This window comes from Magnolia sinica, chromosome 8, assembly GCF_029962835.1.
Source record: "Magnolia sinica isolate HGM2019 chromosome 8, MsV1, whole genome shotgun sequence".
NCBI lineage: Eukaryota > Viridiplantae > Streptophyta > Magnoliopsida > Magnoliales > Magnoliaceae > Magnolia > Magnolia sinica.
The window spans coordinates 43678957-43687021 of NC_080580.1; positions in this window are offsets into that span (position 1 = coordinate 43678957).

Genomic DNA, 8065 nt, shown 5'->3' on the forward strand with positions numbered 1-8065 from the left:
CTTTGACCATCTCAGATGACTGCATACAAGACAGTTAAAGACTGTCTTTTATTCCAGACGGTCGATAGCGGTCTTTTCTCCGCAGTTAACGACAGATTCTGACCGTCTTAAATGAAAAGACAATTTTCTTTCGTATTAAGGATGGTAAAGAGCCGTCTGAAATTTTAGATATGGTTTACAGCTGTCTCTAAACTATCTTTAAACCAAGGAATTTTGCAGACGGTCCACAACTGTCTCAAAATTTGTCTTTTTTTTTCATTTTTCACATAGTGATATTCTGAAACTCTAAGTTCAAAAATAAAAGTTCTAGAAGTCTATTTTGAAAAACTGCGTAGAGTGCATAAATTTGAGGCAATTTCTAGATTTTTCTAACTCGATACAAAAGTTGGAGTTCCACGACTATAAATAGGACTCCCTACGGTGCTCTAAAGCCTCTTCTAGGCTTTGGAAATGTCTTAAGGAGCATACACAATGGTGGAGCATCCGCTAAAGAGTTTTTTTTTCTTCCTTAGTTTATTTTTCATGCTTTATTTTGAGAGATATAGGTTCAGTCATGTTTATGGTTAGCTAAACATCTTAGCTAAGGCTAAGATGTAAAACTTATAACGTGTTTGGATGATTATGTTGTTTTGATTCTTGTTCTTATTGAACCTCATTGATTACTAGTTTGATATTAAAGGAATATTTTTAGTTTTCTATGATTTATTATTACTCAAATTATAATAGATGTTGTAATAGCTTTGGATATCTTCTTTTCCTGTTTAGAGATTGTGAGATTGGTAAATCCTATTGTTCACCATCATCTCCTGGGCATGGTAGGGTGATGGAATCTCTTCCAATCATCACAATTCTCCTCTATTGAGAATTAGGTTATTGAAAAGTTTAGATTTGATTTAAATTGTTTTATCTTCCAATTGAATAGAATAGGACTCCAATTCCAATTGTGTTCCTTGAATCAAGTAAGGTAGCATTTTGATAACTACAAGTGGATCTTTGGCACCCTAGTTCCCACCTTTAAATTCATAAGTTTTAATCAACATTATTCATCATTACTCTTAATTATTCAGATTTCAATTTAGATCTTTCTCTAGTTATAGTTCTAGTTATTTTCAGAATATGTATAAGTTTAGTCCTTGTGGATTTGACCTCGGTTTTATCGAGTTATTACTACATCGCAACCCTACACTTGAGGTTGTGAACAAGTTTTTAGCACCGTTGTCGAGGACTATGGTTATAGTTTTTCTGGAATTAATTGGTATTAGAGTTAGGTTAAGATTATTATTTATTTTTCTCCTGTGTTTTTAGGTTAGGATTTTTTCTGAAATTATTTTTAGAAACTAACATTGTTTTCTATTTTGTAGGATCCTAACATAATAACTCTTGTTCGGTAATTTTGTTCCAACCCTCTCTCTTATCTTTTTTAAATCTCTCATTTGTTTTAGTTTTTCTAGTTTTCTTTTTAAGTTTAATTATTTAGTAACTTGAGGACTGAGAGTGTTTCATGCCCAAGTGGGTTTGTGACAACACCCTCCATCCTTTGAGTGAAGAAAGTTCAAGATGAAAACGAGGTGCATAATACACTCCCGCCTCATACTCTACGAGATTATTTACAACCGGCGGTGGTGAGTACACCTTTCTGCATGATATTTCCATTGAATCTAGGAATTGTGGATATTAAACCAAGGGTAATTCAACTCCTCCCTAAGTTTCATGGACTAGAATTTGAAAGTCCATACTTGTATATGAAAGAGTTTGATGAGATAATATCTACATTACACTTCCAAAACGTGTCTAAGGACACAGTTAGACTGAAATTGTTTCCTTTCTCTTTGAAGGAAAAGGCTAAGTCATGGTTATATTCCTTAAGACTAAGGTCCATTGGCATATTGGTTGAGATGACAAGGGAGTTCCTTAAAAAGTTCTTCCCCTATCATAAAACAAATACCTTAAGGAAAGCAATCATGAATTTTGCGTAAAAAGAGGATGAGACCTTCTTCCAATGTTCAGGGTGATTTAATTAAGATCTAATAAATTCATATCCCAACATGGCTATAGAACATGGTGTATAACAAGCTTTTTCTATGAGGGATTGACATCACCCATGAGCCAATTTGTGGAGATGATGTGTAATGGGGAATTCATGAACAAGGAAACCGATGATGCATGAGATTATTTTGATAAACTTGCTGAAAACACACAATCATGGGATACGTCCTCAAGAACTACCACTTCTAAGCTTACTCAATCAAAGGAAAAGGAGAGGAATTTATGTTTTAAAAGAGGAAGATGATATAAATGTAAGAATGGCCAAACTCACAAGAAAAGTTGAGGCCATCGAACTTAAAAAGGTAGAACCCGAAAAGGTTGCAGAAGTTATTTGTAGTATTTATGCTTATAACATACATACAACTGAGAATTGCCCAACAATTCCTACTTTTCAAGAGATATTGAATAAGCAAATCAAATGCCGTAAATAATTACCAAAGACCTTTCAGAGGACCCACCTCAAATACATACAACTCTAACTAAAGGAACCACCCAAATTTCAGTTGGAGGAATGAACAAACAGGTAACCCACAAGAGGCCCTTACGCAATTCTTAAATCAAAAGAAGACTAAAGAAGATACGGTTTAAAGGTTCATACAAAACCAAGAGTTATTCAATCAGAATACGGTACAAGCATTCCAAGATTTCAAAACAACAATGGGAATGTTTACATCATCAATTCAAAAGATTGAGTCACACTTACGAATGGTGAGAAAGGGATGCTTCTAACCCAACCCCTCCCCAATCCAAAACCGCAATATGAAATAAGTGACCCAAGCTCTTTAAATTAGATGGAGCAAGCTAAGTCTATCACCACTCTTAGGAGTGAGAAAATTATTGATAAAACCATTCCGGCGAGAGCTGAAAAACCTAAAGACTTGGAAGAAATTGAGAATGATAGACCTCGCAATGCTCCATATGGATTAAAACTGAAACCTGAAAGTAAGCCAATTGCATCGTTCTCTCAATGGTTGATTGCACCAAAACCTCTCTCTAACTCCTAGGATATTCTAAAGGTGCTTAAGCAAGTGAAGGTCAATATTCATCGACTAGATGTCATTAAACAAATACCTTTATATACCAAATTTCTAAAAGATCTATGCACTACCAAAAGACAACAAAACATACAAAAGAAGATCTTTTTGACCAAAAAAGTGAGCTTCATTCTTGTAATGCCTCGTGTTTTCAGGACCCGAGTATATGACCCGTTTTCTAAAAACCCAAGTGTTAACCTTAAAGGATGGTCAAATTCGAGTATATATTTTTTTTTATTCATTCAGAGTAAGCAGATGAGCGTAGAGTGGACAAATCAGTATAAAAGAAAATTTCATTTACATTTGGAATATACAAGAAGCTGCCCATAATGACTTATACAAACCAATGCCCCCATTCTTACAATTACAAAATGAAATAATATTACATGTAAAATAAAATAAATTACAACAATCTTGAGATGTGAAATCCTATATCAATCTTGTGAACCACATTGGCTTGCTCTACACCTGCATCAACTATTACGGTTTGATAACGTCAATGACTATCGCAGTGAGGAACACCCTCTAAGATTGCACATCATTTATAATCCAATACAGTTCGCAAGTCATAAACATGGATATCTTAAACATGACATTTCATAATCATGATCATACACTCAAAAATCAAGCCAGTCAACAGAATCTCATCATAAGCAAACATAATAGCAATCGCGATATAAGGATATATGTTCATGTAATGAAATAATCAACCATACAACTTTCTATTACACCCGAAAATCGCGTTGTACATGAACACCACAAGATGGTTAGGAAATCGCTAAGCGAACACCCGCTCTACCCAGAAATCATGGTACAAATGAAATTCATAAGGTGAATAGAAAATCAACCTTTAAACCTCTACTACACTCGGGAATCATATCATACGTGAACACCGCAAGATGGATAGGAAATCGCTAAGTGAACACCCACTCTACCCAAGAATCATGGTACTACTGAACACCGCAAGATGAAGAGAGAAAAACATTCCGACGTCTACTTCACCCAGAAATCATATCGTACGTGAACACCACAAGATGGCTAGAAAATCGCTAAGTGAACACCTGCTCCACCCGAAAATCATGGTACGACTGAACACCGCAAGATGAAGAGACAAACAACACATAAACTCTAAACCATCCGAAAATCATATCGTACGTGAACACAGCAAGATGGCTAAAAAATCGCTAAGCGAACACCCGCTCTACCCAGAAATCATGGTATGACTGAACACCGCAAGATGACTAGAAAACCAACATATAAACTCTAGACCACCCGGAAATCATATCATATGTGAACACCGCAAGATGGCTAGGAAATCGCCAAGCAAACACTCGCTTCACCCGGAAATCACAATACGACCGAACACCGCAAGATGGCTAGGAAACAACAAGATATGCAAATATCACCATCAAGCCATGAAAGGGTACCAATGAACCATCAAAGCCACGAAGGACAAATAAATGATCTAAGTCATGTAGGGTAAATATGCGGTCCAAGACATGTAAGGATGCACGATCCAAGTCGCGTAAGTCAAATATGGACCGTAAGATGGTGAGTTCATGACAGGTCTCATTCATTACATCACTCGATCGCAAATGACAGACATACAATTAATTTACAATGTACGACTAAAGATAGCATGTTATCACCAGATCATTTATGCATGTTATAATAAAAGAGAGATGTCTACCATCCAACACCACCATTTAACTTATTCTAAGGTAAGTAATTCAATTAGAGGAATCATGCCATCATCTATATCCCGATTGATGAAATTAAGTAGGAAGCTCAAAAGGTGAGTCCTCACCTTAGACGAAATCAACTTGAATCCAATTGTAATGTCCACACCGACTTGACTTTAACAAGAGGGTTCTAAAGTATCTTCTATTGAATACCTATACTCAACCAACACAAGCAGATTAATAACCTACCTTTATCATTATTACAATATGTTTGTAAAATATATTTTAAACTAATAGAAGGTGATTAGGGAGTCAACTTCACCTTTGAATATCTCCAATCAGGATTAAACTCGCAAGATAGTCGAGTCAACTCGTGTGGTGGCCCTTGACTCAAACACACTCTCTTACTGAAATGTCCAGCTAGGCCTAGGCTAGGCCCGTGTCTAACTCGACCCAGCTGACTCGGATGGACTCGGTTTCAGTCGAGTCGACTAGACAGCCACCAAAAACCCCTCTCTCTCTCTCTCTCTCTCTCTCTCTCTCTCTCTCTCTCTCTGACTCGGATGGACTCGGTTTCAGTCGAGAGTCGACTAGACAGCCACCAAAAACCTCTCTCTCTCTCTCTCTCTCTCTCTCTCTCTCTCTCTTCCACTTCTTTTTCTCCTTCCTTTCCTGCTATAACTCTAGCAATCAGCAACTACACCCCACAGTGGGCCTGGAGAGATCAGTCCCGACTCAACTCGGTTTCATGACTCGACGAATCGAGTCCGCACACCCGACCGCAACACAAGGAAGGGATCAATGTCCCCTCACCTTCCTCCTCCTTCCTTCTCCTCTCATCTCCCTCTGTTGCTTCCAGCAGCAGCTGGACCCAACTCGGCTCAAAATCAGTAGCTGGGTCGGCCTAGCTCGATGCACCTGAAGCAACAGGTAACGAGGAAATAACAGAGGACCGTGTCCTCTGTCTCCCTTTCTCTTTCTCTCTCTCGTTACTCTTCTTCTCTCCTTCCTAGGCTCCCTAGATGGTTAGGCGGCCCAAGAAGTAGCTGGACTCGGCAGGATGATATACGGCCATTGCTGCTTGATGTGCGACTCGCCATGATGGATCGGACAGACTGGAAGTTGCTGCCGGAGGGAACGAGCTTCTCTCTTTCTGAACTGCAGCAACCTAGGGTAGGTGTGGACTCACCAAACTCGAGCTAAGGCTCGGCCCAGATGCCCTACGCACGCGAAAAACGCGAACGAGTCGCCCGACTAGTGCTGGTTCGGCAGCGGCGCTCTCACCTTCTCTCGTTTTCTTTCCTTTCTTTTTATTTTCTCTTATTTTTTTGAACTAGGTTGCCCTAACAACAGTCCTTTTATAGGACTATTGCCTTGAATTAAACTAATCAGAGATTAGTTACGGTATAGGGAGTTAATCCGAGCTTGGTTTGAGATTCTGTGTTGCCAAAATCGGCTGATTTCGGCCACCTAAACTTTCGTGATCCTAATCCAACCACATGGGCTGGTTTCTGGTAATCTCGGCCGTCGTTCAAACGACCCGGATCAACAAATGGGTCCCACCCTGCGCTGATGGGTTTTCTGTTAAAACGGAGGAGATGACCCAGCCGTTAATGGTGGGTCATCGTTCTATGGCTGATCCGAGGATCAGCAGCGTATGGACGGTTTGGATTCGTCCCTTGATCACAGTGGGACCCACAAAGTGAACGGTTAATAACGTTTCCTAATGGTTTGGTTTCAACAGCGGCGACGGGTGAAAACTCGTTTGTCTATTGAGAAAGCCCTAGTACGAAGGGCTTGGATGGTTTTTCTATGGAGGGCTGAGATCCCACGAGAGGGTTTCACTCGGATTGCCAACGCGTAAAGGCAAGAAACGGATTCATTTCCATTTTTGGAAATGGGGGTGTTTTCAGTCTGATTTGTGGCCGATACTGTGTGCACACACATGAAATCCAACAGCTGAAACCAACAGGGGTTGGTAGGGCCAATGTCCTGGAAATCATGAACGGTTTGGATCAGACAAAAGATTCGTGATGGTGGGCCACAAATCGTCCCAAATGGACGTCGTCCGTTCGTCAGCTGTGGGCGGGAATTTTCAAAAGGAATGAAAATCCTTTCTTTTTTTGGTTTTTCACGGACAGAGCCGGTTTGACCGGACAGGCCATTTTGTGTGACGTGAGTGTACACCCGCTGCGTACACGCACCACTTAGGGTGGGGTCCACCGTGATGTCCGTGATGTGATCCACTCTGTTCACCTGTTTTTTCAGGTCAAATTAGGGCCTGGCCCAATGAATGAGGTGGATCCATGGCTTAGGTGGGCCATATCAATTGAATTACGGCCATTAAGTGTCAACCACAGTCAATTTACGGTGATCTGAGGTCCACTCCCGCGATCAGGACCATTCACCTAACTAGTGGGCCAATCAGGTTCACAACCCATTTATATAAGTACCATCTTATACACACACACACACACACACACACACACACACACACACACACACACACACATATATTACATTATTTTATATTTGAATATAATTAGTAACATATTATATTTTATAATAATAATTGTTTATTAATTAATAAATTTTAATTGCTAATATTATATATATATTTTTCATAATTATCATTAAGAATATTCCAAGTGTACTATAGTTAATTTATGTAATATCCTTGTACATTCATTATAATAATATTAGTAAATAATGTCTTAGATTATATAATAAAAATATATTTCTATATTTGTTTTATTAATAGTTATAGGTAAGTATTTATTTACAATCACTAACATTTATAAGGCATTTTTGTGATTATACATGCACATAGAGTATAGTAAAATTAATATTAAGTAATATATATTTTATATATATACTACAATAGTATAAAATTAAAATGTAAATATACATCAATTATATAATGATATGTGGGTGTACAATTTATTTTATATAGTTTAAATAACATACATGATTGAATAATTCATGTAATGTATGAATAATTATAACATTACTCTGTATTATAATATACATGTACAATTAGATCACGTTAGAATAAATTATTAGGGTATCAACTTAAGATAACCCACCCATCTGACTTGAGGTAGATCCATAACTCTAGATCCAACAATTACTTAAAATTAGATTCCCCTACATATCAGTTGAACGGTAGATCTCGAACCTCGTAGTTGCTCCACCATCTCGATGGTAGGATTTAGGCCAGAGTGTGAATGTTCACATAAATCGGGGTTGTATTTATACTAAGTCGGGTTCTCATGGTAACACCCGAGTACAGAAAAGTATGGG